The 10,628-nt window shown below is 52.4% G+C and overlaps 1 protein-coding gene across 4 annotated transcripts in view; it reads right to left on the bottom strand.

The window, feature by feature from the left end:
* Nucleotides 1–4,271, bottom strand: part of Ctbp2 (C-terminal binding protein 2) — a 136,723-nt gene extending 132,452 nt beyond the window's left edge. For 3 of the 4 annotated variants that reach the window (XM_028772516.1, XM_028772514.1, XM_028772517.1), the window contains exon 1: nucleotides 3,721–3,803. The gene's annotated coding sequence lies outside the window, so the exon portion shown is untranslated. Of the gene's footprint in view, nucleotides 1–3,720; nucleotides 3,935–4,237 lie in introns of those variants that run through there. The other variant, XM_028772513.1, reaches the window with a different exon arrangement.
* Nucleotides 4,272–10,628: the final 6,357 nt, after the last annotated feature.

Below are 10,628 nucleotides of genomic sequence, written 5' to 3'. Positions count from 1 at the left end.
CTAGACCAGCACGGTCTACAGAGAGTTCTAGGTTGGCGTGATCTACATGGTGACTTTCAGGACAGTCAAGGCTATGTAGAGAGACCAGGTTGCGGTGGGGGGGTGGGGGGGGGGGGGGGGTGAGGGGGGGGGGGGAGTGGTTGGTGGTGGTGGTGGAGAAAGTCAAACCCTGGGCTCGCTTCCTGCTGGCTCAGTATATCTCTGATCTGACTGCTTTCTCAGCACACCAAAAAACGGTACACACCAAAAAATGGTTTGTTTTCATAGTTTTAGTTTGTTGTAGCTACTTGTTTCTCTAATTCAATTTTTCTTTAAAACACTTTCTAGACTTATAGGACAACTAGAGCTTTTCAAGTCAAGAATGAGGTTATTGATTATTCCCTGAAAGGGTCACGGATGGAGTAGTTAATAATTATTCCACCAGCAAGTTTTACTGTTTCATCTTGTGTACAAGGGCTAGATGAACAATGCCAGGGAAAGCAAAACGACTCAGCAGGGACAGGAACAGGTGTGCCTAAGTCTGAAAAGGCCAAAATATTTCACAAAGTATGTCACTGGTTTTTTACAGCGGCAGGGTTTGGTTTTTGTTTTTAACTTTCTTAACTCTGAAGTGACACTCTTAATTTTACAGACATTTCTTCACTTAAATTGATGACTAAATCCCACACATAAATTGCAACTCAAGCTTAGCAGGGAAATGCATTTGAGGGACAAAGGGTTTTTTTGTTGTTGTTGTTGGGGTTTTTTTTTTGTTGTTGTTTTAAATCACAGCTAAGAAAAGGTAATTCACCCTGCCCCTCCCCCACAAGAACACCCATTCAAGGGCCAGTTTCAAAGCTCCCAAGTGAAACCGTAAATAACTCACGTGGCAGGGAGCTCCCCTCAGCACGGGCACACCACAAGGCCCTTCACTCTCCCTTATTAACGTGCCATTACCACGGGGGAGGGAGGCGGGCATTATATTCCTTCATCTTAAGTATCTCCTCAGACAAGGAACCAAAACGCACCTTGTCAGGTTCGGAACTCACTGCAAACCTGAGGTCTTTTAATTCCCTCTAATAGCTGCTTTCCACAGAGACGTACCAGTGTCCCCTACCCCTGGGGCACAGAAAAACCAATCAGTGTCATAAATCCCCCTAGCTTTCAACCCTCTCTCCCTTGAACTGGGGCGGGGTGGGGGGAGGGGCGACCCAACATCAACACTTACACTAAACCCCTCAATGCACTACAGAAATATGCTGGCTTATTTCCTTTGTTTGGTCATGTTATACTTGATCAAGTGTGAACGATTAAACTGGTTTCATTAAAGGCAAGTACATTCACGGCTAAGATTCAACTTCAATGGCGACTATAAGCATATTTTGCAAGAGGGAGGACCTGCTTCTTGCATGAAACCTACCAGCTCATTAACTTTTCTTTGGGGGGCTATAAAAAGGGCACTGGGGGTTTTTCCAGGAGTGTGTCAGAGCCAGACAAAAGGATATTCAATGTTCCAACTTTAAGATACAGTTGCTATTTGGAAAACTAAAAAGGAAATCTTGTTTTCACATTAAAGTTGCTGGGGCTGAAAATGTTGAATTAGCACTTAAAATATTACTTTGTAATTGCTGTTAAGAAGTACTCTTTGAGATGAAGTAATTATAAAAACAAGACCTTTTAAAGTATCATTATTAAAGATGTAAAAGATTTTAAAAAATGTTTCAAACCAGAATTCTCCGAAGTAGATGTAAACTAGTTCTTTGAGAATCTATCTAGAGGCAAACAGCAGCCCAGGGAGCCGAAAGCGAGGTAATTTTAAAACTGTCTTTGAACCCAGCACGAGGAGAGAAGGCCGTATCTCCTTCGAAAAGAGGTCCTACCGTTGATGTATCCCGTCAAAGTTAGAAAGCAGAACTACTTCTGTAACCCCTCTACCCCAATACAATGTTCCCTCAAAAAATCACCCACTTCAGATAAAAATATACATGTCCCAAAGAATTGCAAATAAAGGCCTTTGGATTTCAATTTCCCGATGTATAGTTTTATTACCACTCGCATCTAAGGACTCTCAAAAGTTCCCTATTTAAAAAAAAAAAAAACAGGGCAAATATCCAGGAAGGTCTATTTGCCCGAGGTTGGGAGCCTGGCGTGGCGACGTAGGCCATTGCCAGCAGCCTCCAAACACGCAGAGATTTCATAAGATATTCCCTCTGGTCCCACCCAAAATCCCAAACCTGAGGGTCCCCTAAAGCCAACCGCTGCTTGGGCCGCATCTGAGAAAAGTAGGAGGTGGGGGCTGGGCAGGGGTACCACACACACGCGCGCACACGCACTCTCCGTGTCGGCGATAGTCGCCGGCGTTAAGCAAGCCACCGGAGGGAGTGTGTGCGCGCGAGGGTTTGCCTGCGGTGACCGCGCCGAGCTCCCGGGCCCGCGGCCTCCGAGCCCCTGGGTGCAGCGTGGGCTGCAGGCGACCGGCCACGCCGCGGGGCCTCCCGCAAAAGCAAGGCCTGGGCGCGCCGGCACTCCCGCGCTGCCCAGCCTCAGTCGCCCAAGGCACTGGGAAGGGCGCGAGCCGGAGAAGAAAGGCTCTTCCCGCCGGTCGATCCGGCTCCGCGGAACACTCCAGGAGCGAGGAGGTGGCTGCGGCGGCCGGACCGTCCCCGCGCCACGCTAGATCCCCGGTGCCCAAGGCGCTCCCAACCAACCCCTTTTTGGAAACTTTCTTTTTTGCTTCGCCCCACCCGAAAAGTGCGGTCCCGGCGAGGGCGCCGAGGACAGCGGGCGGAGGGCGAGGAGGAAGTGGTGCCCGCGGGAGCGCGGCTGGGCAGAGGAAATGCCCGCGCCGCCCGCCCCCGCCCTTGCAGCCCGCCCAGGCCCCCCGCCCCGCCGCGACTTTGGCGGGCCGAGCCCCGCGCGCCACTGGCGGCGGCGGCGGCGGCGGCAGATGTGGCCCCGGCTGCCCCAAGGAGCCAACAATGCCGGGCCGGCAAAACAAAAGGGATTCGCTCCGCGTCTTTCCCGGCCTCTCACTTACACTCTCGGGGAACCGCGCGGGATCCCGGGCCGACAGGGGCCGCGCCCCCAGGGGCCCCGAGCCACGCGCGCCCCGACTTGTCCCCGCCGACCCCGGTCTCTACTCCCCCCTGCCCGCCCGCCTCCCAGGCGCAAGGCCTGCCGCACCCCGTCATGCTCGGACTCCTGGTCCCTAGGGATCCGGCCGTATTGTCCCCGCGGCGCGCAGCGCGCTCGTCCGAGATCGCCAGCGGCCCCCGCGCGCGCACCCACCGGGCTCCAGGAGCAAGCCCGGGGCGCCTAGGAAACCGTCGCCAGACGCCGCCGCCGCTGCCCTCCGGACGCCGCTGCGCGCCGGGTTTTTCTTTCCCTTTTTTTTTTTTTTTTCCAATCCTGATGGGAAGGAAGGTGACCGCCTACTTCGCATTCATCAACTCTCATCACAACAACAAAAATCCTAGAGCAAAGGGCGGCCAACAGGCGCAATCGGTGGCGAGGGGCGGAGGGCGAGAACCCCCAGGCGGGGGTCCATCCCCAGGCGTAGTGTGTGGACACAGGGCTGGGGGCGCTGACCAAAGATGTCCTCGGATGCCGGCCCGGTGTCCTTCGCCCTCCTCCTTCTCCCGGAGTGGCGCAGTGAGGCGCGGGCACGGCGCCCCAGCCAGCGGCCGCAGGTGAGGCGGGGGCGGCGACAGCCCCAGCCCTCCCCGGTACCCCCGCCCTTACCTCGTCCTGGGTCGCCGGCGTCCAAGGAGAAGGGCGCCCACCCGGGAGGCGGCGGCGGTAGCGGTGGCTCCCGCCCCTCCCACCCCACCCGGCGGCGGCGGTGTTGGTGGCGCTGGCGGTGCGGCCCCCCCTCTCAGCGCGGCATGGCTCCCAGCTCGGTCACTCGCTCGCTCCTCCGGCCGCAGCTGGCTCCTCTGGGCCGCTCCCGAGCCACCTTAAAATGACACACGCACACAGAGACACACACACAAAAACTTAATCTCTCCAGCTCCGCGCCCCACCCCCTCCCGCCCTCCCCTCCCTTCCTTTGCCTTCCCGTCCCCCCCTTCCTTCCCTTCCCGTCCTCCTCCTCCCGTCGCCGGCGAGCCTCTTCCTACTTCCCCACCCACCCCACCCCCTTCCCCCGCCCACCGGCTCCCGATCCAGTCCCCCCTTCGTCCCGGCCGCGCGCCTTCTTGCCAGCCCCCGCGACCTGGCGGGGGCTGCGTTGGGGGTCCCTGGCCCGCGCCTCTCTCACCCCCCGAGAGGATGCTGGCTGCAACTTGGATCCGGGGAGGGAAGGTCCTGGAAGCCGAGCGCCTCCCGGCTATTTGCTCTTCTTTATTTGTTTTCTCCTCCCGGGAAGGAGGAGGAAAGCGCAGAGAAAAGGAAAGGAAAGGACGGAAGCGGCGCGGGCCGCTGCTCCGGTGCCCTCCGGCTGCGCAGGAGCGAGGCGGGAGGCGAGGTGAGGGTCCCCTCGCTCACTCGTTTTTTTTTTTTTTTTTTTTCAAAGGCGGGGTCTCTCTTTGCAAACCAATGACACAACCCCACATGGTCCGGTCTCGCCCCTACAGATACTTCTCACTACAAATCGGCTCTCTCCGGGGATTAGCAGCTACACGAAAGTGCATACTGGCGCTGCGGGCAGCCGAGGGGGCCGGGCAAAGCAGACACTCCCCGGCCAAGCCCCGCGCCTCCCTGGAGACCCTGGGGACGCGCAGGGGTCCCGCAGCCGGTAGGGTGACTTCACCCTCCTTCCTCCTCCTCCCCTTCCACGTGGGGCCCGCCACGTGGGGAAACGCGAGCTCTGGCGGACCTCAGCACGGTCCCCCGGGTGGCCCCGGCTCGATAAGGCCCCCACCACGCCCGCTCAGCCGACCTGCACTCTACTCGGCCCCGAGGCTCCAACTTCCTCCTGGGGCCCGAGCAGGCCACGGGTGCCGTCCCAGGCTCGTGAGGTCAGGCGCGGGCCGGCCACAGGGGGCACTTGCGCTCCCAGATCCCAGATCCGGGAGACCGTGCCAGGGAGGTAGCGCTGGCTGCGGGTGCGCGCGAAGACTGGTCTGTGTGCTGGAACTTGCCACGATGTGTTCGCTACGAGAAGCCAAATGTTTTTACACATTTAGAAATGTCTTTCTGTTGTCTGGATGTCGCTGGGGCTATTTTGAAAGCCTTGCCTTGGTCAGGTCGTCAGCCTCTCTGAGGCCTTGCGGGCCCGGGGGTCGCGTGTGCGGTGCCCTTTCGCGATCATGAGTCCACAAGTGTCTCGGTGCATTGCGATTGGAATCTGGACTCTCAACGACGATGGGACACGGCGGCCGCGCAAGACTAGTCAGCATCTGGGCTGGATTCCTTGGCCATGACCCGCGACATCCGAGCGCTGTCCCCGGAAGGGAGCGGGCTCCCTGCTCTCAGGGCCCCCAGGTTTACCAGACTTTAAGAGCGCGTCTTCTGAGGACCTCTGTGGCGCTGAACAGAGCCCTTGGATGCATTTTTTTTTTAAATCTTTGAGGTGCTAGCGACTGGACTGAGATGTTGAACTGTATGATCGAGAGGGGGTGTCCAAGGTCACAACTTTGAAGACCACAGGGACCGCCATTTAGAGAGCCACGTAGAATGGTGTGGGTGGCCTCCTCCGGTCCTTCGCGACCAGAGAAATTTATAGCAGAGGTGGGCCTGTGTTCCGGAGGCCTCCGAGCCCCTGGACCCATCGCTGTGCGTTCTGGAGAGCGCTGCCTTTCTCGGGGTTTATCTCGGCCTGTTTGCTAAACTGCACACCCAGATACCGGCCGCGAAACTGGCAGTGTAAGGTTTCTATGTTTTATAGTCAAACTATTCTGAATAGCAAAGCGGGAACGGTCCCTCTCAAACACACCTTTTATGATATTCACATGCCCCCAATAGGCCTGGGGCTGGGCTTGATGTTCTGTGAAAGAACTCACAAGTGTGCACCCGCCTCTGACGCAGTTGTCTCCATCTTCCCAGGGATTTGCGTTCTCATAGGTTCCTCTGAACAGTTCGCTTCTCCCCAACAGCTTCATTCCGAGGCCGTGGGGCCCAGGACTCGCTTGCAAACTGACCTTGTCCATACCCGGGCTTTCTGTGCCACCAGTGCCTGCTTTCTAGTCCTAACTATGATAGCTCCTGCTTTTTCGTTTCTCAGATCTTTGCCTTTCGTAGTCCTCTATTCTCACCAAGAAACCACAGTCAGCTGGCTTTTCCTCATTTTGAATTCCGATTTAGAAAAAATACTACCGTGGGCCCTGCAGGATGCCTCAGCCGGCAAAGGTGCTACCAAGCCAGAGGATCTGAGTTTAATCCTCAAGGGCTAGGTAAAGATAGAAGGAAAGAGTAGACTACGTTCTCAGACCCCCACACGTGTACCACATATCACAATAAAAAACACTACCCTCTTTCTTATGAACTCAGAACTAAAAATTATTTTGAACTTCAGCCTGACCACCTGCATTTTAAAATGGAGCCCAGGCTTGGGAGTGTAGCTCAGTAGGTAGAACACTTGACTGGCATATATGAAGTCGTTGGTTCATCTCTTGTTCCTGGAGACAGGGGAATCTGGCAATCACCCAGGTAAGGTTGCACTGCTAATGGTTTTGGGCTGGCAAGATGGCTCAGTGGGTAAAGCACTTGACCCCAAGCCTGACAACCCAGAAAGAGGAAACTGACTTCCTCAGGTTGCCCTCTCAGCTCCATCCAGGTAGCATGCAATGTAGCATGCAATACCAACCACACAAAATAAAAACGAGTACACTTACCTTTTTAAGAAACTAACTCTAGCTACCATCAACATGTGAATTGGTTTAGACTGTATCCATTTCTCAATAGATGTCGGATATAAACAACAAACCCAGAAATAAAACCCCAGAGTTGGAAAGATGGCTCAGCAGTTAAGAGCATTGGTGGCTCTTCCAGAGGACCTGATTTCAGTTCCCAGTAACCACATCCACCTGGAACTGCAGCTCTAAGGGATCTGATGCACTCTTCTGATCTACAAATATAACACCCCCGCCCTTGTGTGTATGTATACACACACACTCAAATAAAAATCTTTAAAATTCAAAAATATAACCAGACTCCAATAGATGCTTCTTGGAGGATGATGTACAGATGACCAATAAGCAGACTCACACAATGTTTAGCCCCAGTCAGTAGGGAAATACAATGAGAACCACAGTAAGATACCACTTCTTGTCCAGTGGGATGGCTGTCATCGACAAAAGGAAAAATGACGTGGAGAAATAGGATCCTTTGTGAAGGGCTGATGGGACTGTAAACGGTGCTGCCACAGTGGAAAATGGCCCTGCAGCTCCTCGGAAAGTTAAACAAAGAATTGCCATATGATCCAGCAATTTCATTTCTGACTATATGCCCAAAAGAACTGGAAGTAGAAGCTTAAATGTATATAAGTATACCCATGTTCATAGCAACACCATTCCCAACAATCGATAGGTCAAAACAGCCCAATGTCTCTGAGTGACAGATGAATAAGTGAAATACAGATGGACTATTATTCGGCCTTTAAAAAGGAGTGAAGAACCAGGTATGGTGGTGCACGCCTTTACTCCCAGCACTTGGAGGACAGAGGCAGGTAGAACTCAGTTCAAGGCCAGCCTGGTCTATATAGTGAGTTCCAGGCCAGCTAAGGATACTTAGTGAGAGCCTGTCTCAAAACAAAGCAGGAAGTGAAGGGCTAAGGAGATGGCTCAGTGGGCAAGGACACTTGCTGCACAAATATGACGACCTGAATTCAGATCCAAACCACCCAGGTAAAAAGGCACAATGGCCTGGGTCAGTAGCCCCAACAGTGGAACGGGACATAATCAGGGAAGAGGCAAGACAGTCACTAGGGCTTGACAGCCATCCAGTCTAGGTGAAAAATGCCTCCAGTTTAGTAAAAGACCCTGTCCCAAGCAGAAAGTGTCACAGCAGGATACCCATGTTCTCTTCTGGCCTATGCAGTGATATTGGTCTACATAGCTATACACATACATGTATGCACACCACTGAAAAGAGATGAACTGTTGAATTGTCAAAATATAGATGAACATTGAAAAAAAAAGCAAATGAAGCAAACATGACACAAAAGAGCAAATGATTTATGACTCCATTTACAAGTAGTCAGCAAATAGGCAAAACCATAAGAGACACCGTGGTGGTGACTGGGAACTGAAGTGGGACGCATGGGCACTCTTTTTCAGCATGTACAGTGCTTGCCCTGCAAGCCTGGTAACCTGAGTTGGAGCCCAAGAACCCCATGCATCCATGCATACTGTGGCATGAATATTTACACACACACACACACAGCATTTTTTTTTACAAGATAGGAAAGATAAAGGCAGATGTGGTGGTTCATATGCACAATTCTACCTGTGGTAGGAGGGTTGCTATGACTTCTAGTTGATCCTGAGCTGCAGAGTGAGACAGCCATGAAATGAAAGCAAGGGGGTGCGGATGCAAAGTTGAGTATGGAGGGGTGGCTCCCGAGCCTCCATTTCTACACACTGGCAGAGTCGTGATAATGAGAAAGCCAGAGAAAAATTCTGATCCCCTGGGAATAAACATTCCACGTGTGCTTTTATATACAAGAGGAAATAGTAACCTGAGTTCCCAAAGGTTACAGCAAACTTTTTTTTCTCATAATATTTACTTATGATCAGGCTAGGCTTAGTGGCTCACAATTGTAAGTCCAGCTCTTGAGAGATTGGAACAAGAGGACCGCTGTAAGTTCAAGACCCGCAAGGGCTGCATAGCAAGGTCTTGTGTGGAGGAATTTTAATCCAACAATGTGGCTGCTCTGGCAAGGGATCATACCTAAAGACCTTCTAGGTCTGTGTGATTTAGCTGGACTACAGATACACCTTTAGTCTCAGGAGAGAAAGGCAAGCAGATCTCTGAATTCAAGACTAGCCTGGTATAGTGCAAGTTTCAGGTAAAGAAAAGCTTAGGTCCAGGTGTGAGGGTACATACCTTTATAATCCCAACACTCAGGAAACAGAGGCATCTGAATTCAGTCAGTCAGTTGAGTTCAAAAAAGTCAGTTTGGTGCAGTTCAGAGTTAAGGAGTTGGGAACCAGTGCAGTTGAGTGGAGGCAGTGGAATTGAGTCATTTGAGGTCAGTGCAGTGGAGTCAAGTCAGTGAGTTGGGAGTCAGTGCAGTGAGTGCAGTGCAGTGCAGTGGAGTTCATGAGTTCACAAAGCTCAGTGCAGGGCAGCAGAGGCCGTTGAAGCCAGAGAATAAGATGGAGCCAGAAGATTAGACCAAGTTGCCAGCATTAGTTTGAGGCCAAGTAGAGCAATTCAGTGAGAAGCTGAGAGAAGCCAGATTGAATCAGTCAGCTTGGAGAGGAGTTTGAGCCAGAACTTCTGAGTTGAACCAGCCAGCCAGAGATTAGAAAGAACTAGAAAATATGAGCCTATTCAGCAGTAAGTCTCAGAGGCTGAAAACATTCTAGGTCTAGTTTAGGTTGTACAGAGGCTGGAGGCTTCTAGGACTAGGCCTAAGTTGGCAGATGGAGACAGTAAGCCTCTGAGACGACAATTACATCAGGTGAATAAAAGTTAGTTTCTCATCTTGTCTCTAGGCAGATTCTCTATTCTCTTTTTCCTGATGATCTGTGTTAACTCAGAGTGTTGGTTTTTCCTCAGGCAATGTCATTAACCAAGCTTCTGAGAGTTTTCAATGTCCATGCGGAACTGGTAAGCAGCAGGCTTCTACTTCATTCTGGGAACTCAGCTCTTTTGCCAAGGACTTTCCATTCCCCCTGGCTTCCATCTTTCCTGGCTGGTTGCATGTGGTTCAGACTCTTCATCCGAAGTTTCTTTCTTTGTTCCAGGGATATTCATCCCCTCTCTATTTCTAGGAAGCCAAATTTGGGGTTCAAGAGAAAGGGGCCCAGCTTTGAGAGGCCTGGCCTAGTGGAGCCTCACAACTCCAAGATGAAGGCAGGTGTACCAGGTGCAGGTGTAAGGGTACAGACCAGACAGAAGCTTGTGCCTGCTGCCCTCACCAACACCACTGGCAGTGCCATACTACCCATCTTAATGTAGGTGCTCATTCTGTTTCTCTCAGCCTTGGGTTGCATCTGGTCACAATGAAAGGTGATGGGGACATTCTCAGGACTTGCCACTAGATCAACCCTCTGCACTCACTGGTAGTATCCAATGGAAGGGGCAGTAGCAGTGGCCTAGACTCTCATCAACACCTGGGATAAAAGGAGGTCCTGTGGTGCTCAGCCATAATTTCAGCACCCCTCTGGATATGGAGGGAAGGGGATCAGAAGTGTAAGGTCATCTCCAGTTATACAGGGAGTTCAAGCCCAGCCTAGGCTACCTGAGACCCTGTTAAAAAAAAAAAAATCAGAAAAAACAAAAATAGCTACCTGGTGGTTAGTGCCTGTAACCTCACTCAGTTCAGTTCTGCATTCCTACCTACAAGAGAAACAGTGAATCTCTGAGGCAGGTGGTGGCAGACACCTTTGATCCCAGCAGTGAAGAGGCAAGGCAGGCTGATACTCTGTGAATTTGAGGCAAGTCTAGCTTACATAGTGAGTGACAGGATAGCCAGGGCTGGGAGTGGGGGGGAGAAGAGAGAGAGAGAGAGAGAGAGAGAGAGAGAGAGAGAGAGAGAGAGA

The sequence above is a fragment of the Grammomys surdaster genome, unplaced genomic scaffold (genome assembly GCF_004785775.1).
Source record: "Grammomys surdaster isolate TR1022 unplaced genomic scaffold, NIH_TR_1.0 214, whole genome shotgun sequence".
Classification (NCBI taxonomy): Eukaryota; Metazoa; Chordata; class Mammalia; order Rodentia; family Muridae; genus Grammomys; species Grammomys surdaster.
The sequence above is the reverse complement of the archived record's forward strand: the minus strand, read 5'-3'. Positions and strand labels throughout refer to the sequence as shown.